Genomic DNA, 24,120 nt, shown 5'->3' with positions numbered 1-24,120 from the left:
GTGAGTGATTGGTTTCCCGTGAGAGTGGGGCTGCGACAGGGATGTGTGATGTCGCCTTGGTTGTTTAACATTTACATGGATGGTGTTGTAAGGGAGATGAATGCAAGAGTTTTAGGTTGTCTGAGTCAGGTAAATGTTGATGGAGGAGAGTGGAATCTGAAGCAGCTGCTGTTTGCAGATAATACTGCACTGGTGACTGATTCAGAGGAGAGATTGAGACAGTTGGTAGAGGAGTTTGGAAGGGTGTGTGAAAGGAGGAAATTGAAAGAAATGAGAATAAGAGTAAAGTGATGAAGTGTACGAGGTTGATAGATGGTAGGGGGATGAATATAGTTTTGAATGGTGAGTTGCTTGAGGAGGTAGATTGTTTTAAATATCTAGGGTCACATGTTGCTGTGGATCGAAGAATAGATGCAGAAGTGAAGTTTAGAATAAATGAAGTAGGAAAGGTGCTGGGAGGAATGAAAAAAGTGTTTAAATGTCGTTCGCTTAGAATGGATGTAAAGAGAAGGCTGTATGAGGGTGTTGTGGTACCGACTGCATTATATGGGGCTGAAACATGGAATATGGGTGTAGCAGAGAGGAAAAGTTTGAATGTAATGGAGATGAGATGTCTGAGGAGTATGTGTGGAGTGACTCGTATGGATCGAGTGCGAAATGATGAAGTGCGAAGGAGAACTGGAGTTGTTCGGGAGATGGCTGGTAGAGTTGAGCAGAGGGTGTTGCAATGGTTTGGGCATATGGAGCGAATGGATAATGAGCGATTGGTGAAAAAGATAACTAGATCTGATGTGAGAGGTGTAAGACTGAGAGGAAGACCATGAATAGGATGGATGGACAGTGTGAAGAGAGCGCTGGATGCGAGAGGGATGTCTGTTGAGCAAGGAAGAGTGGCTGTGCGTGACAGAAATAAATGGAGAGAAATTGTGAATGAATAAGTGATGACCCAGCCCTGAGGGGATATTCTCCCGCATTTGGTCTGATCAGCTAGTCAGGTCAGGTGCGGGTAAGGGGATGGGTCTGTTATGATGTGGCAGGGGTAAACCAGTTCTGCTGTCGGGCCCTGCTGTGGATGTCACTGCTTGCATTGCGCAGTTGACCCTTGTGCGGTGTGATGCGGTGAGGATCTGTCCGTTCTCCCCTTTGGGGCTAAGATGCGAATGAATGTGTTTGAATGGATGAGTAAATGGAGAGTGAGTCGTCCTGTCTCGGCTACCTCCCTTTCCTTGGGGGAAGCAGCCTAGGTATATAGATAGATAGAAAGCAATTGTTCATATAACCTACATTATTTATTATACCCACTCGCACGATTGTCTGGCGGGGTATTGTTACCTGCGGCGAGGCAGAGAGGTCTATGAGTGGTACACATATATCTTATTACCTACGAGCTATAAGTGGTACACCTGGGGATTTTTTTTCTCCTTCAAGGAAAGTTCGAACATCTGATCTTGGAGAGCTCCGAAGGATTTTCTTGTGAAATCAGTGTTGTTCATCTTTTACATGTCAATTGTTGCATCAGCTGACGTATCAGGTGACTATTATAGACAGGGCTAATCCTATAACAATTTGATAATTGTCACTACCAAAATTTTCTCGGTTGATCCTAAGGTAGTTTTTTCCCGTAGAATCCATTTCTGCTTCGGATATTTTTGTATCGTGCATATTTAATGAGATAATTTGCATATTTGAATAACTATGCGGAAAAACGAGTACAGATCGTCCAACTTGTTTTGATGAATTTCTGCGGTATATGAATGAATATTTTATCACTTTGAGGTGCAAAAATATTTGTAGTGTAACTTTTGTACGTGTTTATTGTTATTAATTACCATGAATTATGTATATGTAACTCAGATGCCAATTCCAACTAAGAGCAAACACAGCCATGGTAATTTTGCGTTCAGTGTGATTCAAAGTACTTCTTTTTACAAGAATTATATAATATTCCTGTACAACTGATCATTAAAGAGGCAGTAAATACCACAAGAAACTATTCTTTGTCCATGTCGTAAGTTCATATGGCCGTAAGAATGATAAAACTTTTAGTGGTTACTTTGTTTTTCCTAATCTAATTTTTATCTTTGGAAACTGTAAGGGTTTGAAGAAAGTAGCACGCTCTTCACCTTTTCTTCTCAGCCTCTTCTATGTGGACTCATAGCAAAGCCTCTCCTGTCTGCATTGATTGCAACAAGCCTTTCACAACTTCTCCATTTATGGCTTCACCAGTCTTGAAGTGCCTTGCCACACCCGCTGCAAATGGTTCCATGTACTTGGATATCTGGTCAACCAAGGCTTCTACTGTTTTCTCATGTTATTTTTTTTAGCACCTTGGGTAGTTTCTTTGTGTGTTGAAGTTGTCATTTTCCTGTATTTATCATTCGGTGCTATCCTCAATTTGGCTATCAGATGACTGGATTTGATGAAGGCATCTTCTGCTTTGAGTGACGTGCTGAAGCCTCCATGTATGGGACCACCGTTGACTTTGACCTCTCCCTTTACAGTCACCTCAGTTATAAAGTCCCCGTGAACTGTGTAAAATGAACCTCCAGTAAGACTCCCTCCAAAACCATTCTCTTTCAGTTCTTTCCAAGCTGTAGGATGTGTTTGGTGCAAATTTGTCAGTGTCACATGTTGGTAAGTAAGGCACCTTGTATAACTGATATGTGCAAAGGTGAATAGTTGAGGTAGTAGAGCTCGTTCTGCTTGGAAGTGTCTCCCAATGTGGCTTTCTCGTACTGAATTAATCAATGCAAGCATTGCTGAAACATCTTTCAGATATTCACTCATCATTTCAGATTTTGTACCACTGTTGCAAGACATTAGTTCCGAACATACTCTCTGAAATTCTGGGTTTGACATGAAGAGATCAACTTCCATTGGAGAGGGACTACATCTCAGTGTATATACATATATATACATAGCCGTGTATTATATATATATATATATATATATATATATATATATATATATATATATATATATATATATATATATATATATATATATATATATATATACTGGCCTTCTTCTGCAACGCTTATCATCTCTTGGAGTACAGCCAGTCAGCCTCTTACTCCATTGGCCATCCATTATTCTTACTACATGGCCTAACTACCTCCATTTCTGTTCTTTTGTGACTTCTACAGTATAATGTCTTTGACTTTAGTCCTCTCCCTTTCCCAAGTTGATCTTTTCCTGTCTTTTAACGAAATTCCAAACACTTACGTTTTCATTGATCTTTGAGAACAGATTAGTTGATTTTCCATTGATTTTGTTAGTTTCCAGGTCTCACAACCGCACATCATAACTGGGATTATACATTTGATATATATATACTTTTTGTTTAATATCAATCGGCATGCAGCATTTCATGATATCTTTGTGTTTACCGAAAGCTTTCCATCCAATTGTAATGCGTCTTTTTATTTCCTATCAATGTCTTTCTTACGTTTTTGTATTTGCCCCAAATAACTGTACTCTTCGATTTCTTCATGAATTCCTTTGCTTATTCGGATGACGCTCTTTCGTGTATTTTGATTAAACATCAGTTTTCCTCTGGTTCATCTTTAGTTCTACTTTCACTCTCTGTTAGATCATTTAACATATCTTGCAAGGTCTCTGCTGTTTTTGATATTAGGACAATCAATCCATTTACCTGTCTTGCCAAACGCCTCAGTCCCGTAAAGGGGAGCCACAAACAAATCGTCTCCACGTCGCCCTGTCCCCCGCCATTTCTCTACCCTCCCAACAAGTCACCCACCAATCTCTCATATACCACTCCACTCCATATCCTCCATCTTCATCCTCGGGCTTCCCCTCCATCTCCCTCGCTCCACCTCACTCACACACACTCTCCTCGTCAGTCTCTCGCTCTCCATCCTCTCCACATGGCCAAACCACCTGTGTATTTTTCACAGTGCTTTGTATCACATCCACACCACAACGCTCCCTCACTTCCTAATTTGTCAGTCTGTCTCTCCATGTAACTTCACATGCTCCTCTCAAATAGCTCATTTCCACTGCTCTTACTCCTGGCTTGTGTCCTTCCAGCATGGTCCAAGCTTTGCTTCCATTCGTTACTGTAGATTCGGTATCACAGTACAATCATGCAGCAGCTATTTTTAACTTCCATTCTCACTTCCCTATTTCTTATCAATGTATTCAAAGAACCTGCAACCTTTCTGCCTTGTTGCTCCCTTTCAAATACTTCATCCTCCTGTACCTAATTTACCATGTTGGGTTTTGTGTCTGCTTTAAAAGAGTATACACCACTTTCCTTAATACTGAATGCTATCTATCTTTTGGAAAACTTATATTTTACGAATTTCCCGACAAATAATTGCACATCGATAAAACATGAATCTCAAGGATTTGTGAGTGGGTGTGGGTGTGGGTGTGGCTGTGGGTGTGGGTGAAATTTTAAATATATACGTGTGTTCTTCTTTCCAGAGCAGTATGTTTCGCTCTTCAAATGTACCGTACAATACAACGTGGATTCGATATATTTGGATGTTAATTGAGGTCTTGCTTTTCTACCAAAGGTTTTATAATAGTTGTGTAGGCTGTGATATATTTTATTTGGCTGTACACAAGCTACTAACGATTAGACAACCCTGCATTAGTATGGGAGGGAATGTAAGTCTGAATATACTGTACAATGTAACTAATTTTTTCTTATGCTAGGAAGAAGGACCCAAAGGCTGAGCGCGCAAAACATTTCCTTCCAAGAGAAAAACAAAAACAATACAAAAGAGCCAAATTCAAGATCAGTTCATTTCGAGATGCCTGGACACACTGCGTTTGAAAGACTGGAGATCATGGAAGTAGAAAATACAGACAGAGTTTGACAGCTCCAGAGTTGACCTGTTCCATCAGTGAAGGACTGGGAGTAACGGTCAACTCTTGCATTAGAAAGCTGAACATAAAAGGGATGACAGTTTGTTCCTACACGGGTGCTACGCACCCGTCGTGGAGGTGGAGGGATGCAAGCAGACTTCAGAGGAGCAGTGACCATTGAAGTAGCGATAGAAAAGAGATAAAGATGCAACAGTGCGTCGAAGAGGCAGAGATTGAAGGGAGCCAGTAACAGGAGGAGAGTTGATGAGACGAAACGCCTTAGCCTCCACCCTACTAAGAAGAGCTGTATGTGGGGAGCCTCCCCACACATGAGAGTTGTACTCTACACAGGGGCGAATAAAACCTGTGTATAAAGTCAACAACTGTGCAGGGGTAAAGAAGGCACGGAGTCGGCTTAGCACACCTAATCTCTTGGAAGCAGATTTTACAAGAGATGCAATATGATCTTTCCAAGATAAGTCGCGAGTGAAGGAAACCCTTAGCATGTCCAAGGATGATGCATGATTGAGCTGGATATTATTAAACATTAGCGGGTACTCCTGTGGAAGATTTAGACAGGTTGATAAGTGTAAAAACTGAGTATTTGATGCATTAAAAACAAGATTATTTTTACCCCAGTCAGAGATACGAGCCAAGTCAGGCAATTGGTGTGTGATTGCCTCATCTCTTCTAATAGTAGTAGTCGTTGTGCCCTATACAGCCTTGTTTGCTGAAGTAACTGCTGAGATGGACGTTCCGGAAACCGAATGTAAAGGTGAAGGGTGGAATCATCAGTGTACGAGTGGAGATGGATAAATGTACAGCATAGAAGATCATTGATGAATAAAAGGATAGGACAGAGCCCTGAGGAACACCGCTGTTGATAAATCTAGGAGAAGAACCATGGCCATCTACAACACCGGCTGTAGAACTACCAGCGAGGAAGCTATAGATGAAGGCACAGATAGAAGAATAGAAACCGTAAGTAGGCAGTTTGGAAATTAAAGATATATGCCAGACTCGATCGAAAGCCTTTGAGATGTCAAGTGCAAAGGCAAATCTTTCGCCAAAGTCCACGTTGAGTCATCACCAGGAGAGGGGCGAATGGTGGGGGCATTTATGGTCCTCCCTCCCTGGGGACTCGGAGGCATAGTTGATGTGCACCATTTTGGTTTTTAATTTTGGAAAGCCAGTTGTAGTGTGTACTGTGCATGTAGACTGGCGCTGACAGTTAGAGAAACCTGTATTGGAGTGCATGCTGGCCTACTCTGTGTTACTGAATCACTTACTGTAAGACTTACCAAGTCTTATCTTGCAGCTGTTTATCTTACCTGTCAATACTCTATCAGCTATACCTGTGATACTAGTCTTACTTATATTAAGTTTCATGAACGCTTCCTACTAATTTTGGATTTTGTTGTCCGCAGTATGGGAGCTGCCCAAGCCTCCCCAGCCAGTACTTACCTTTCCAATATGATCTATTTGTTCTTACCTGTTTTTACCTACTTATTTCTCTATATCTAAGTTCCGTATCGACATGTGCATTAAATGAATAAAATGTTACCAGATTACCTGCCTTTCCCTGCATCACACTGTCCTTCCTGCCATTATCTATGTCACATATGATGCCTACATTACATTACCTGATCCACCTTTACCTAACTTTGCCTTAAGGAACGCTTTTTTGTGAGTTCTGAGACACTTGTCTTAAAGTGGGAGTTACCTTGGCATTTCTTGCCAACTCTGCATACCTCACCGACCTTTAGCAGATGACTGAAACCAAACGTTTGTCTTTATTTGGTGGATATTTCATGAATCAGACAGAGTACATGATGGACAAGGAGAGCATAGCATGCTAGAAAATGAGATTGTGAATTCCCTAGCTGATGAGTTAAATCAGATGAACTCTTTCAGTTGAGGAGGCTTTCTCTCATTTTGTTATAAGTAACCGTCATACTCAAAAGGTAGATCTCTATATAATATGTGTGTGTAGTACGAAGTGATAAATAAATTAAAAAAAAGGTACTATGCCTAAACTCAGACAGTTTACTGTAATTAAGCATAGGAACATTTTGGGAGTCAGATTTCTGAATGATAGAAAATGAGGAGACCAGATCTTGTCAGAAAGCGAATCAATAATTTCTCGAGACAGATGTTTGAAACCAGACGATTTTCTTGCACCCATATATTTAAGGAAAGCCAAAAACGAAGGTACAGAAACCGTTATATCAGACAGGCAAGAGGCCCTGATGGTAAAATATGTATCGCACAAGGTAATTCTCGAACAAAGCACGACGATTTTAAGAAAATGCAATCGTTGTAAGGAAACAGCAAAAGAGAAACCGTCATATCAGAAACAGAATCCATGAAATGAAATATGTGTGGCACAAAGTGATAACTTCAGGGCCAATAGAAACTTTCCCGCACTGCCATTTATCTCAGGAGTTAGAGCCAACACATTTTCCGCAATTTATAGATCCTGCAACTGTACGAAGGTTGAAGTCTATCACCCCTTGAGAAAGCAACTTTCTTGCGAGGGAGTCATAGTTCACGGGTTTCGAGGAGCTGGAAATACTGAACATGGTCGTGTATGGACACGATGAAATGCTCTCGTAACATGGAAGTTATAGTGTGAGACAGCCAGTATTAAGCCCTTCCTATGCTAGTCATGTAGGAATAATTAAAGGATATCTGTGGTGTCAGCTGTAGCTTACATGTAAAAATAGAATTCCTGAGAATGTTTATATGTGGAAACTTTAGGATGTGTGGAAACTAAGAGACATTGTCGTTAACACCAACGGGATGTTAAGTAATAGCCAGAACTTAGTTTTTCCTGTGATTGCCAAGGAAGGATTAAAAACGTGTTTGTAGGGTGAGCAGTCCATGTGAAAGTGGATGTTTTCATATTGTTCGTATGTGAAAACAGGTCGTGTCATAAACATGGACCGAATAATCTTAGTTATTGTGATGTTTCTTGCCCGTCACTGGATCTTCATTTGCTTGTATGCATCTTTCTTGCGATGATTCATGGTCCACTGTGCTTGCTACACGTGCTCGGACCTACAAATACTGAAAATGTTCATGTGCGTGGGGAAGCTTAGACACGCCACAGAAAACATTTATGAAATAGGTTTGGTTACTGGCAGTATCTGAATGATTATATATTTTTATACATTTTTCTTGCGAGAGATTCGTAGTTCACTGTGGTGATATGTGGTTTCTGACAGAGAGGTGCAATTTTTGAGAATGTTCGCGTGTGAACATTAATAGAACTTAAAACAAACTTGAATGTCACAGTTTCTGCTATCGTGGGTTGTCTCTCTGTATCTGTATTTTTACCCGCTCATAAGATGTCCACAGCAGGACCTGTCCTACTTTGAAGGGACATTGATAACAAGAATTAACCTTCCCTTAAGTAGTACTGGAGAGGACATGTTACCAGCTCCCAATGTAAATGAGACATCGTCTGCAGTTTACCTAGCTCAAATTTCAACTTTAAAAACAAAATTTTGATAAAAGATCAGACTACTTCTGAGAACTAAATCCTGATGACAGCAATGTCAGTGCGAGTATAGCCTACTAGTCAAGAGAAAGACGGGACAGTTTCCACTGCTGTGGCGCGTGTATCACCCATCCATTTTGTAAACACTGCCTCTGAACCAACCATGGTGGCCAGCTGGCCCTTTGATAGGGTAGACAGGGATGGAATTAGAAATTATCTTGCTGATATTCCATGACAATCTTCTCCACTGACATCACTTCTACTCAGTACCACATGAATTAATACGAGGTGGTAAGGAACTGTTCATACCCAGTCAACATTTAGTAAAAGTTCGGACTCCGCAAAATGGTTGGACAACTGTTGTACCAGAGCAACGACCCAGAAGTCCGTAGCATATACTGTAACTTTTACTTTATTAGTTAAAAAATATGGATCTCTTAGCCAATTTCAAATTGCTAGTAAACCATCCAAAAGCAGTAATGAATCATGCTAAATCAAACTTTCTTAACAAACCAAGTTGCATGATTGTATGAAGAGTTTAAAGCACATAAATGGGTAGCTTAATGAAATGAAGTTCTTATGAATTCTATGATAGATATAAGCAAATATGTGGCTTAATAACGCTAGTGAATGATCAGTGATACAAATTTTTTTTTTCTTTACAGAAGATGAACAGAGGAAGGAAAACAAATAAAAGAATAATCTATACACCAGATTACAGCTGTCTTTCATTCATAAAAAATCTCAAACAGTTGGAATTAAACTGCTGTAGGATGAAGTTTGGGGAGATACTATACTGGTGAAGCGAGATCCAAAGAGATGTAATTCGGGGAATAAAAGAATTCTAATAGGCAAAAGTTCTGCAGTATGGCAGTGTGACAGTCCACTCATGAGCGCTACCAGATGCCCGCGTAACGCGGGGGAAGGCATGGAGAGGTGGCAAAGTGGATGCAACCTCGTCTGAGCATTTGCCATAAAAGTACCTGCAAAATAATGTAAGAGAGGGAGCATTCCTTTTTATTTGTAGGGGATGTGGTTCAATTGTAGGAGCAAGGGTTTTAATAATTCTTACAACTTTGTTCTGAATTTTGGTCAGTTGTTATAGTGCAACTTTTCCACATCCACTCCACAAGGTTTAGCAATATTCCAGCTGAGAGCACATATGACTCATGTAAAGTATACCTAACTGTTCCCCGGTTAAGAAGTTACGTATTCTGTACAGTAATCCAAGTTACTATGAAGCTGTTTTAGCAAGTGATCTAACATGAAAGGTCCAACTGTGCGTATCATTAAGTGCAACACAGAAAATTTCAATGCTTCTAGAGGTAGGAGTATTGGCTGCATTGGAGCTAATATAGAAATCAGGCAATATCTGCGTATTAGCAAACTGTATTTTTTGGTTTTCTTGGCATAAAATGAGACAGTGTTATTTTGTCTCTATTCAGTGCTCTTAGATGAGTCTTGATTTATGAAGATTGCTGTACTGTGTAGTGAGTTAGAGGTATTAAACTTTGTGAATGAGTTGTGTTCAAGTGTGAGTGAACAGTGAAGCATTGAATCATATGCATATGAGAGCATGGGATTATAGGTGATAGACAAGAGGTCATTACTATTATTTACAACTAGGGTTGGAGCCAGGGCTGATCCTTTTGGCACACTACCACTAATCGAGTTGAAAATGGAATATACATAATTTACTTTTACTCCTATCTTTCTGTCGCTGAGATATGAGGATTTCAGTGAAACGATAGATAATAGGTCAGAGCAAGGAAGTTTAGATGGCAAGGACGATGCAACACTGTTAGAAGCTTTTGAAATAGCAAGGGCTTCTGCATGGGTTTCTCCGTATTAGACAATTGGCTGAGGGATGGTACGAGTATGAGTCAAGAGACTGAGTATATCAACAGTAGATTTTTCGTGACGAAAACCATACTGTCTGTCACTAATTAAGTTGTTGGATTCAAGATGTTTAACAATGTGCTTATTAATTACAACTTCAATTATATGACAAAGAAATTATGTGACAGATATCGGTATGTTATCAGAGCGGTCAGAGGAACGTCGCTTCTTAGGAATAGGATGGATATTGACTTCTTTCCAAGAATTAGGGAATGAAAAACTATGTATGCATAGTCTGAATAATTTAGGTAGAACAGTTGAAAGTTCTGGGGAACACTGTTACAAAAACGACTGGGGAAATTTCATCTGATCCTGGAGCACTGTTAATTGGTAAATTGTCTAGGGTGGATTTTACGTAACTAGTCTGTATCTTACGAGGCAGAATTTCTAGACGATGTACTGACAAGGATGTTCTCTTTTCCTCGCGAGTCATTTACAGTGTTTCCATCTGAAGAATTTTATTGTGGAATGGGTGACGACTTGTTAAAAAAATTTTTAAAAGAAATAAGATTTGACCAGAATTTTCTATTGTCATTAGGATCATTTAACAATTTGGATACTTGGTTGTGAAGAAAGTTTGATTTAGTGAGATTTACTAATGCTTTTCCGTGGTTTCTGGCAATCTTAAATTGACTGAGGGATTCGACTGTTTTTCATTTTACATTTTCACATACATACATAGAGCTCATATGGGAAACCTGTAGCATCTTCAGCACCAGCTGCTGCAACTTACCTCATAATGTATAAGCAGTGCTGCACTGAAGTAAGAACGTTGATAAGGAAACTTTACCGTGTTCATCAGAGCCACTATTCAGGGCAATACACTGGATTCTGTTCTTCCATATGAGGATGAACCAATTTTCCACTTCTGCGTACGCTTAACCAGCGTCCATCACGGCAGTCATTACAATAATATAAAGATGATACAATGATTTGCCTAAGTTTTGATTTACCTGTTATTCATGACTAGAAACAAGGAATCTTGTTTTAGCAGTGTTACCGAAAACAGTCTTCCACACAACTATCCCCATACCTTCAAGAATACGCACTGTAATCTTTTATGATCTCTCATTATCCTGAATGCATCTTCCCCTCTGTCTTATGCTTCGTCATGAAAGGATCACGCCACTTTCCCGGCGTGAGTCTCCCCGTGGCCTGCTGTGTTGAACAGACTTCATGGATTTATGGTTCAGATCAGTGGGTATTCTAATGATATTGTAGATTTTACTGCTTTGGTGATTCAGTGTATCTTCTTGGCCATTCCAATTATGTTTTTTGGAAATTTGGTTTGGTTTAACGATGATGATGATGAAGATATTGCCTTTTTTTTTTTTTTTTTTTTTTTTTTGGTTAATAACGCAACTATACTGCTAGTTTACTGTACCACATCAGCCACATTTTCCACACTGATGCACTGGTGTTCAGGACGTTCCATCATATATCATAGTATTTTCAAAATCCATCCTTGTTGCCAGTACTTTCCTCTCACTATATTTTTAGCTGTGTTAGATGTCAAGCCATGAGTTGTTCCATCAAAGGGATTTTCCTACGACGATTTCCGTATGATAACTCGTGTAATTGTGTCTTTTGTTTTCATCTGTTCCCTTATCCAACGTGCCTGAAAGTTCCACAGATCTATGAATTATTCAAATGCATGAAGTATTAAGCATACTGAAACCATTTAGTGTAACTGAAGACACAATACCGCTTCCGATTTCAAAATAGGTCCCTAAACTGTTGTATTTTCGCAACATAAATATATTCAGCATCTGGATAAACTGTATCCATTAACTCCGATGCGGCTTCTAATAGAGTCAGTCGACTTAAATTCTTCTAACAAACTACTCAGCGTACAGAAGTCTGCACTCTAATGAATGTCTCTCTATTTGAACTCCTTCACTGTTTTGATGTTCCATTTGCTTTATCCACAGATGATTCAATACCCCTTATAAGACTATCTTGAAATGGAGGGGTTATCTATTGCATTCATCAGTCTCACTAGTGGGATTTTTTTACTAAGTTAACTGATATTTTGTTATTGGCTTTAAATAGTAAACTCATAATGTCATCCTAGTGAAGAAACCAAGGGTCCATTTTCCAAGAGGCTTATGAGACTCTGCAACAGCTTTTCCCCGGCGATTCTTTCTGCACGTTGCACGTAACTTCCCTCTTATCCTTTTGTACGCATGTTATTAAGGCAAAGTGTTGATAGTAACACGACCTAAATAACGTAGAAGAGAATAATAATGTTTAATATTCCATATAAGTCGAAAAGGAATGGTTGTTACTAAATCTCGTATGTCACTCAAAAATGAGACCCAGTCATATATGATTTACACAACGTCTTCGTCTGGTGCCTTCTCACATTCAGAGCTAGAAGTGACCGTACATTTTCCTCTGTCATCGTGTGCCCATGGATAAAAATGGCAAAACCTTCTAACTTTTTAGGCAATATTGTGAAGAGTGGTCTCTGGCGGGACCTCAATATGCAGGTCGTCCAAGAGTCTTCAAGAGAGTGTGCTCAGAGATTTCGCTCGAGTGCATACAGTATTTCCCGCCTCTCACTGCTGCACAGTATTCACCGCCTCTCACTGCTGCACAGAATTCCCCTCCTCTCATTGCTGCACACAGTATTCATTGCCTCTCACAGCTGCACACAGTATTTATTGCCTCTCACAGCTGCACACAGTATTTCCCAGCTCTCACTACCCTTACATTAATAAATGTCAGAAACTATCAACATAAAAAAAAAAAAAATGCTACTGACACGCGCATTACTGCCTTTTGTGGCTTTCCTCCGCACACACTGACGTAAGCACATGAGCAGATACGTACATGCACCCACACCCGCACACACGTGTATCTCTCTCTCTCTCTCTCTCATATATATATATATATATATATATATATATATATATATATTTACACACACACACACACAAACGTGCACATGTACGGGTATGTTTTAGAGAGAGAGAGAGAGAGAGAGAGTGTGTGTATGTGCATACCCTTAGGATGCTACAGTTAGCTTGGTGCAGAATCCTTACAATGAAGCTGCTAATGAAGGCTGCATCCAGAAAAGCTTACATGTAATCCTGTTCACCACGAGGGTTTTTTCTTAGGCTTAATAAACTCGTTTGGGCGTAGCAAGAATATAAGTCTAATCGTCATGATTACACTGATGGCTCTGGGTATATATGCCAATCTGAACAGAAGGATAAAAAAAAAAAAATGCTACTTTTCTATGAGGAATAATATAGGCCCCCACAAAAAGGGAATCACACCAGCAGCGAGCCGACACATATCTAGTACTGCTCTGAATATGACCTTGACCACGACCTTTCACCGATTTCGAACAGATTGTACCTGCAAAATTTTGTGCCTGTAAAATTTTGTGATGATATCTTGAGCGGTTGCGAAGTTATCGTGTTAACAGACACAGACCTTGACCTACTTTCACCAATTTCAAACTCGTAGGAGATTTTCTCACTACTACGCACCTGTAAATGAGCAGTTGTGAAGTTGTCGTGATAACAGATGCACACACAGACAGACATATTGAAAACAATACCAGCTTCGCTATCGCGGCTGGTAATAAGTATTACATATCACGAATTAATGGAAAGGTATCAAGCAATTTATCTTACGTAGAGAGAGAGAGAGAGAGAGAGAGAGAGAAGCTACAGTCAGGAGGAAGAAAGCATGAAATGAGACGAAGGAACAAAAAAAAAAAAAAGAAATACCAGAGCGAAAAGAAAGTTTCACTCGGAGGCAGTAATAAAAAGTGTTAAGCAGATGTAAAATGAAGGAAGTTCATGGAAAGAAGCATCAGAAAACTGATGCAAAAGTTGAAGGATGTGGGGAAGCGGATTGGAGGAGGGTGTATAGTGAGGATGAGAGATGAGGAGCAGAGTGAAAGAGGTACAGAACTTGTGGAATATCTCTTTTTTTTTTTTTTATTCTTTGACAAGAAGCAGAGGCTGATTACTTGCAAAAGTCCTACCTCCCAAAGAAAGTCAAAAATTCAGACCCATTGATACCGAGATGCGTGGGCACGTTGCGTTAAAAGGCTGGTCACAGGGAGAGGGAAAGACAAGAACGATGATCCAGAAGTTACCGATAGGCTACCACTTGTGTAACTATATCATTTAATTCACCACTTGAACATTACTGTAAGACTGCACCTCCTATGCAGGAGACCTATAACATGAAATTTCCCATCTTCATACTGGTCAAGTACGAATAAGGAAGGGACGTTTATAATGCAAGAAGAGCATGTATAATTGAACGTGTTGTCATGGCCGTCTTTGTGTATGAAAGCCTGAATGTGTCTCCGGTATGAACTGACATTGCGAAATTACTCACTGCACGGAAGGTTATACCACCATTACTCACTGTAAATGCCCATCGATGTGAACTCGATCCCAACTCTGGACACCGCAGATCGTGTGACAAACCCGATAACTGTAAATCTTCAGATTTTGGATTTATTTTCGTCAGATTCTTTGTTAAGGATATTTTTGCAGACTTCCATTTTTGGTTCAATCTTTTTCTGTAATCCTCATCTGTGAGATGAGTACTTTATATTTTATTCCGGCAAATACTAGACGATTATCTATTGTCCATGGAATGTCACTGAGGCAAAAAAAAAAATGCAATATGATTATCTTGGCAGAAAACTAAATACTCCAATGTATTCCAGACAACATAGACGATATTACAGTACACAGGTCAGAGGGACCTACCTCAGCGGGATGGTAAAACACAGTTGGTCATCTCTCAGTTCTCAGTTCACTACGTATCCCCCCCCTTCCCATATTTCATGATCCGTTTGCGGCAAAATCTAATCGTTCATCAGTTAGGTCAAAACCCTGCATCATATAAGTCATGCCGGGAAACGTTTTGCTCTCAGTATTACGGAAACCAAGACTGAAACGGTCTGTCATGTATAAAGTAATGTGATGTTTTTCTTTATTCGTATATTCAGTCGCATAGTCGGGTTGGGGGAAAATAATATATTAGAGCCATACTCAAAATGGCATAAGAGGTTTAGTACCACTTCTTTCTCTGTGACCGATTTTGCACAAAACACCTAAGTTTCTTCCTGCATGCTGTTCATGCAAACTGTATCGATATTAAAAAGTATGTAGCATACAAGAAGGCTTACGAAGCCTCTTATGCACTTAGAATATGACCCAGAAAATCATTTTGCTCTCAGTGTACCTCTTCTACTTCTCCCTCTCTCCCCACGCCCTCACACACTTATTACCCACTTTGTCCCAATATGTATTAAGTTTGTCAGTACCAAGATCCATGATTACAGTAGCCCTATTGGGACGTGTTTTGACCCTCACTAGTGTGGAAAATACTACACATTGTGTTTTTATCCTTACTCAAATTTCTCACTATTTCTTTCTAACAAGATTCTGTCCCAGTCAGGCCACGAATATGAAGCTTTATATCGTATGCTATCGGTGCAATGGACAACATAGTTCCCCCAAGTGTATGACTAACACAGTGCACAAATGATTATTCTTCCACGATAATATTCTTAATAACACAAAAGAAGCCTCTTAACTTCACATCTTCGCTGCTGTGGACTGGCTTCGGTAGCTCATTGTTTTCAGGCTGACACCAGACATTAATGATGTGCTGTTAATATTATATCGCATATCGCAATCAGTTTAGTCCAACGAAATAACCTAATTATTCTTAGTTTGATGAATTGTCTGACAGTCAAGTAAATGAAAGTTTATAACCTGTCATAATGCAGATATTTACGCACTCAGTTCAGTAAAATCTTCTGGCGTTACCTGCAACTTACGGGAGTTTATCCGTCCATGAGAAGGTTATGGTGAATGTATTAACATTCCCAATGAATGGAGTCATCTGGCAAATATTGGAGTAGAGAACTAGAATTTTCTTCATTATAAGACAGTTATCCCACTCAAGCTTACATAGGAAGAACTCGATAGTTAACTTGCATGTAAAAAAAAAAAAAAAAAAAAAAAAAAAAAAAAAAGAAAAGAGTGACTACAACTTCACCACGCAGAGTCACGATTAAAAAGGTTACTTATAGCCACGTTTGCGTCTATATTCAGGTTAATACCACACGAATTGGCTGTTCTCAGAGGTACGCAAGCACTGAATGGGAAGGGCTTTTAACTTCTACTTATAGCTCGTATTCAAAGTGGCTTTAGAGACTTTGTTACGCCACTTTTGTAGCAATTTATTCTGCACGTATTATTTAAATATCTTCTTGTATGTAACTGCCAATTTATGCAAAGATTAAAGTGATACAGCGACATATAAAACAATGTTAAGGACTAATATGCAAAATATTGAAAGGCTTCATGTCACCAATAATACGGCTGTGTAAGAAAAGGCAAAATATTATAATCAATATAACTAGGACAGGACGCGAATTTCGCCATGGTTGTGAAGCAACTTCTGTTGCATTTTTCCTTTGAAATTACCATTCTTTATAGCTTCCGAGTGGAAACAAAGGGCGTAAATAAAAAGGAAGGTGAGAATTGGGTTTGTAACTCTGTAGGTGGTGGTGACGATTTATCTAATCATATGATGCAGTGCTACCTACTTCTTCCTTCGTCTTTATCATTCTTTTTCTGTGTCTGCTCTCCTCTCTTCTCATTTCTTTCATCTTTCCTGTCACTTTCTATTAATCTTCTTTCCTTTTCATGTGCTTTTACATTGAGTGACAAGCAAAATGGTTTCCTGTAATCCAGAAAACCATTTGCAACGTTGGGTGGAAACAATATAACCAACCCGTACGTGTTCCCCACATGTCAGCAAGCGAGTTGGCGGAAGGTTAGTTCCCCTTCTCGTAAAACCACTAACTCAAACACAAACGGCCACCACTCACGGGATTATGGTGTCTGGCTATACTGTAGATAGAGAAATAATGAGTTGGGTGTTGGGTGTGACGGATGGGGGAAGAATACGGGACAGTTTGAGACTTCGGCACTGTAAAACACACACACACACACACACACACACACACACACACACACACACACACACAGAAAGCTCTCTAAAACCACTCCCGCTGCTGCATTTCTGCTCGCCACTAATGGAAGAACGAAACATATGGTCCATTTTTTACATCAGCCAATAAGGCAAGAAAAACAGTGGGATAGCTCAGTATTTTTTTCAGTCAAAACTTTGAGTACAAGATGACTGTGTCGTAAGTTGAATGTAACTTTGCCGGAAGCAAACATGAAATTATCAAGTCCAAAAGTGCTGGACTGACGTAGGAGTCTCAGGACCCTACTAGTGACTTCACTCCCATTGACGCCTCTGCATCTAGAAAGAAGTCAACCGAAACCAAATACTGAGGGATAACCTGTTACTGAACTCTTCAGGTAACTGGCTCGAGATGAGGTACAACCTCCTTTAACCTACTGTTTTTTTCTTGTATGACTAAAACAAACTGGTGGCAGAAAACGCATCCCTGAATAATTTTGAAGGAGAGTTGTAAAAATAAGTGCCTTCAACTTATGCATTACGCTAACATGAGCAGAAGAGTGTAGTTTGTAAGACAGCAGAATTACTAGATTTTTCTCTTTCATTCCTGCAGTTGGACGATTCAGTTTAGGTCAGAATCAACCGCTCATCATCAAGGGCTAAAGAATTTTGATTGTTTCGTTCTTGGTTCTGTGATGAAATTTTTCTGTTTCCGCTTCTTTTAGCCAAAGGATAACGATATTTCTAGTTCCAGTTTCCTAGCTGCGATCAGTCGACTTTAATTCTGCCTATGTTAGGAGTGGCCTATGGTTAATATTGCTGAAGATGTTAGGTGTTATAACTGTTTTATTCTTTTTGTTTTCGGATAACTTTAATTATTAATCTATCACTCTATATACTTGGTTTTTTTCCGTAGGGGGGTAGCCGAGACAGAAAGAGTCACACACCAAATTAATCATCTACACACACACATTTATCTGTATCTTAGCCTCGAAGAGGAGAAGAGACCACTCATCACTGCACCACACAGAACGAGGGTCAACTGTGCTGTATAATTCAGCGACATCCACAGCAGAGTCCGACAGCAGAGCTGGTTTACCCCTGCCACAGCATAATGGATCAGTCCCCTGCCCAGCACATGGCCCGATCGGCTAATCAGACCAGATAGGGAGAACATCCCTTCGGGGCCACGCCATCATTTATGCATTCACACATCCTCTCCATTGATCCCTATCATGCGCAGCCAGTCTTCCTTGCTCTACAGACATCCCTCTCGCATTTAACGCTCTCTTCATACTGTCTATCCGTCCTATTCGTGGTCTTCCTCTCAGCTTAAAACCCGCACATCAGAACTTGTTATCCTTATCGCCAGTCGCTCTTCATCCATTCTCTCAATAAGCCCAAACTACCACAACACTCTCTGCTCAACTCGGTCAGCCATCTCTCGCATAGCTCCAGTTCTCCTTCCCACTTCCTCGTTTCACACTCGATCCATACGCATCACTCCACACATGCTCCTCAGACACCAATCTCCATTACATTCAGTCCAATACTGTCTGTTATATATTCCATGTTTCAGTCCCATATAATGCAGTCAGTACCACTACTCCCTCGTACGGCTTTCTCTTTACATCCACGCTAAGCAAACTACATCTAAACACTTTTTTCTTTCCTCACTCAACATTTATTTGTATGTCGATCTATTTATTCATTATTATTATTATTTAGTATGTGAGATACCTAATGAGTCTAAGGGTTTGGAATGGTTCCAACTATTTATTTCTTGAGGTGCAATAGAATCTAATCCTTTATATGTCAATTCGAACATATTTTTGGAATATATGAGTATTCCTGCTACCTCCAGTCGATTTCTTTAGCTGAGGAAAGTCCTATAGTGTTAAAGAAATTAATTAATATATATCTGACCCTCGTAGCTACACAGGTCTCTCCTAAGGCTGATGAAATCACCTGCAAATAAAAAGATTGAAATATGAAATACAGGGTGAGCATAAAGTGTTTCCCTGATTATGAAAAATCATAGCTCAAAGACCATTCTAGATAGAATCATGAAAATTGTAGCATTGTGTAGACGAATTCATAGAATTTTTTCAAACATATTTTACAGACATTTTCTCCCGTACAGGTGGCGCGCAATCATTAGTATAAAAATGGAGTCTATGAAGGAGAAAGCGTAGTGTGTTTCGTGGCATCACGAAACAAAATCGCCAGTTACAGTTCAACGAAAATTCAGAAATGTGTATGGACGAGATTCACTAGATCTTACGATTATCAAGGGTTGGTATGAGAAGCTTAAAGAGACTGTTTGTGACCTCAAAAGAACTGGTACGCCACGCTCAAATGAAGAGACTGTTGATGCTATGCGTACTGATTTTACGCAGCCCTCGCAAATCAACTCGTCGTGCTTCAACAGTACTCAGGATACCGCAGAGAACAGTGGTTAAAATTTTGACAAACGCCTTCGTTTGCATGCATACAAAGTGCAAATCGTTCAAGCACTGGAGCCAAACGACTGTCCCCGAGATGCTGCTTTTGCTAAGGAGATTCTGCAACGAACTAATGAAGGCAATGATTACTTTAAGCACGTTGTTTTTTTTTTCTGATGAGGCTACCTTTCACATCTCGGGGAAGGTAAACAGAGGCAACGTTCGTATCTGGGGATCAGAGTACCCATATGTTATGTTAGAGCACCAGAGGGACAGCAGTAAAGTGAATGTTTGGTGCAGGCTAATGTATAGCACTGTTATTGGACTTTTCTTCTTTGCAGAGCCCGCCATTTCAGCAAACGTTTACTTGGACAAGTTTGAGTTTTATGCTGCACCTCAGTTAGAAGAGTTCCAGCCACGGGTAGTTTTCCAACAAGATGGTGCACCGCCACATTGGAGTTTAGCTGTCCGTCAGTTCTTGAACGCAGCCTTTCTAAACCAATGAATTGGGAGAGATGGTCCAACACCATGGCCGCCACGTTTACCAGACATTACCTCTCTTGACTTCTTTTTATTGGGGTATACGAAGGACAAAGTGTACAGTTCACCAGTTCCTGATCTAGAAACTCTGAAGACAAGGATAGCGCAAGCAACAGCGATCGTGACTGAAGACATGCTGCAGAACACACGGCGTGAAATAGAGTATCGCTTAGATGTGCTCCAGGCAACAAATAGAGCACATGTTGAAGTTCATGTGCAAAGGAAAAAAAAAATCTTGGGATAAGGTATAAGCTGCAAAAAACTGTATGTCTGTACCTAGCATATGTTTTGTCCAATAATGGTTTGTAATCAGGGAAAGACTTTATGCTCACCCTGTACTCTCACCGGATTGCCGCGACTAAAGCTCGGGCAAACACATACCAGTGTTAATTAGCACCGTGATGCACAAACGCACTTGCGATCGGTTCCATGTCGTAACTCATGGTTTACAGGAAGCACAAGGAGGCTGACGAATCTTCTGTCTCTTGCTGTAAATTCACAGATAAATCCAAATTATGCGACAGAATTACCGCATTTTATAATTCCTTTCTGTGATGAGGTCAGGGAAAACAGTACTAGATCTTCCCTCTTGTAGTTCTTGCTGCAATATATATACATACATACATACAGAGAGGGAGAGAGAGAGAGAGAGAGAGAGAGAACGAGAGAGAGAGAAAGAAAGAAAGAGAGACAGACAGACGGACAGACAGACAGACAGAGACAGATAGATAGATAGATAGATAGATGGATGGATAGATAGATATAGACTACTGAAGAGGAAAAAGGAGGAGGTAAATGATGATCTAGGAAGAAAAATGAATGCAAACTACTCTGAAAATAGAAAGTTATTCTGGAAAGAGGTGCGAAGTTGTAGAAGTAGATGCGGAAAGAAATGTGATGGTGTGAAGGATGTAGGTGGTAGACTATTAACCCATGGGGATGAAATAAGGACCAGATGGAAAGAATATTTTGAAAGCCTGATGAATGGGAATCGAGAGAGCAGAGCGGCTGTACACATGATTGGGTTTGGGAGAGTGCAGAGAAGGAATGTAGTGCCAGGAAACGTGACACTCGCACAGGTGAAGAGTGCTGTGAAGCGGCTGAAAAATAGGAAAGCAGCTGGGGTTGATGAGGTATATGCAGAGAGGATTAAGTGTAGTGGAAAGAGTGGAATGAAGAGCTTTTTGGAGACATGTAAGAAGGCACGGATGAGTGAAACTGTGCCAGTAGAGTAGAAAAAGGCTGTGACTGTACCCCTGTACAAAAATAAAGGTGAGTGAAGTGAGTGCAAGAATTATAGTGGCATATGTTTATTGAGTGTGGAAGGGAAGGAATATGGAAGAATTATTATGAAGAAAGTAAGAGAGATATCAGAGTCCTAGTGAGTGATGAACGGGGTGGTTTTAGGCAGAGGATAAGTCAAATATCTGCAATGAGACAGATAGCAGAGAAGGCTTGTGAGAAGGACCATAAGGTGTTTATGGCATTCATGGAACTGGAAAATGCATGCGATATATATATATATATATATATATATATATATATATATATATATATATATATATATATATATATATATATGGATGGGGTGATCAGGGAAGTAAAAACACGAGTTTTGGAGAAGGGGATGACGTTGGTAATGAATGGTGATGGATGGAATATCTCAAACTTGTTGAATGCTGATGACTCAGTACTACTTGCAAATACCGGACAAGAACTTGGTAGAGTAGAGCAGAGTTTTACTGACGCTGTGAGCGTCGTGTCTTGGGAGTAAACGTAGAAATAAGTAAAGTGATGGTTACTGAGAGAGAAGGTGGCTCCCAATGCGATGTTACAGTGAATGGAGAGAGACTGGAACTGGCGAGAGAGTTAAAATACCTGGGTGCAGTGATAGAAAAGAGAGGAAAATGTACAAAAGAAGTGGAAAGTAGAGCGACACAAGGAAGAAAAGTAGCTGATGCAATGAAGGCCCTGATAAGAAACAGAGACTTGCGTGTTGCACGAGGAATACATGGAGTGTTAGTGCCAACTTTAACATATGGATGTGAGACTATGGTGTGGCATGAAAATGGAAAATCAGGAGTAAGAACAGTGGAGATGGGACTGCTGAGGAATGTATGTGGAGTACAGAGGGTGGATAGGAGACGAAATAATGTGATTCGTGAAAGATGTGGAGTGAGGAAGTCTGTGGACACCAGAATCGAAGAGAGTGTACCGAGATGGTATGGTCATGTGGAGAGAATGGATAATATTAGAGTGGTGAAAAATGGTATATCTGAGCAAATTTGAAGGAGGGAGGAGGCGAGGTAGGCCAAGGAGAAGGTGGAGAGATATGGTGGATGAGTGTGTAAGGAAGAGAGGTTTGGAAGTCGGTGAGGCTAGGGAACTGACAAGAGATGGAGCTGGCTGGATAAATGTTGTGAGGGGAAGTGCATGATCAGGGATTTGGCACCCCTTTGGAATGTGGCAGCGTCCTGATTGACTCTATCGGATACATTTATGTGAAGCTACAGAACGTGGTGAATGTTTTTGGAGTATCCGATGGAGCCAGGATTCGGGGGCTTGAATGGTGAGTGAATGGAAGCGTGGCCCACTGGATTGGGAGAATTTGGACTGTCTGGACATTGCTACTCCTCACCCTGCCCTAGGGTGGGAAAGGAGGTCCGGATGATGATGATGATGATGATGATGATGATGATGATGATGATATATATAGATATATATATATATATATATATATATATATATATATATATATATATGGGTGACTCAAAATTCAACTTTTTTAAAATTTATTCCTGGACATGTTTTATACCATTTTTTGGGATGGGAAACAATGTATAATCACCAAAATTAATTTTCTGTGATATTTTCAGAGGTCTCGCACGAGCCTGTAAGTTTATATTATCTGAACATTCTTTTTTTTTTTTGTCACTTTTCACGTGTTTTATCAACATATCAACATTAATGCTTCTAACTACACACACACACACACACACACACACACACACACACACAGGAGTCCAGCTGATAGTTAACTGAGCACAGTGCATTGTGTTTGAAAATCTTATAATATCTTGTGAATCGTATATATATTTTTTTCTGTGTTTTTACTTTCAGTATTGTGAAATGGAGATGGATAATTCCTTGAAGGCAAGAAGAGAAAGGATCTTGTTGCCTCAATTAGAGACAGAGCAACTGAGCGGAAAAAAAGACTGGTTGAAAAACATTGTCGTTAAGATCCTACACGGAAGTATTTTTAGTAGGATATCCTTCAAGTTCTATTAGTGGATCATGATTTCCTATAGCCAGGTAGGTTCTGAAGTTACTATTTAACAAAACTCAGGATTCTGAACGCAGAACTATAATTCAAGATACTGTCCAAGATGTTTTACACTTCTGGCGAATAGCTCATACCAAAACGCTTAGTCAAAAACAGTGTGAAAGAAACCTTAATCTGTGGGAGAGCTGGCATGCTCTACAAAAAGCAGAAAACGGACACATGATATAAACAGCAAGCGTGAAAATTTCCAAGAATAATTGGACAAACTATGGGCCATTGGTACTCATGATGCTATCCAAGAAATACATATGAAATGACTGTTATCAGAGCGAGAGAGAAAAAGATGATGTACGTTTCTATGAAGACCAGAAAAAATGAGAGACAGGCGACTATGAGTGGAAGTGACAAAGTTTTTGCACTTAAGGCACAGCAAAAGAAATTAAGAGACCAGAAAAAAGCGAAATCACAGCGGCCAACACCTGAAGACATACCGATCAGTGAATGTTTAGACACCGAATCATACAGTAGCCAGAGTGGTTCGGAGAGTTCACATGAAAACATGATCCAGCCCAGCCAGAGCGGTGATACTGTAACCGTTCACCTGCCCGCCACATATTGAAAGTTCCTAGTGT

This window comes from Coenobita brevimanus, chromosome 53 (genome assembly GCF_032717465.1).
Source record: "Coenobita brevimanus isolate Jiangsu-jjx chromosome 53, ASM3271746v2, whole genome shotgun sequence".
In the NCBI taxonomy this organism is placed as follows: domain Eukaryota; kingdom Metazoa; phylum Arthropoda; class Malacostraca; order Decapoda; family Coenobitidae; genus Coenobita; species Coenobita brevimanus.
Note: the sequence above shows the minus strand (reverse complement) of the source record.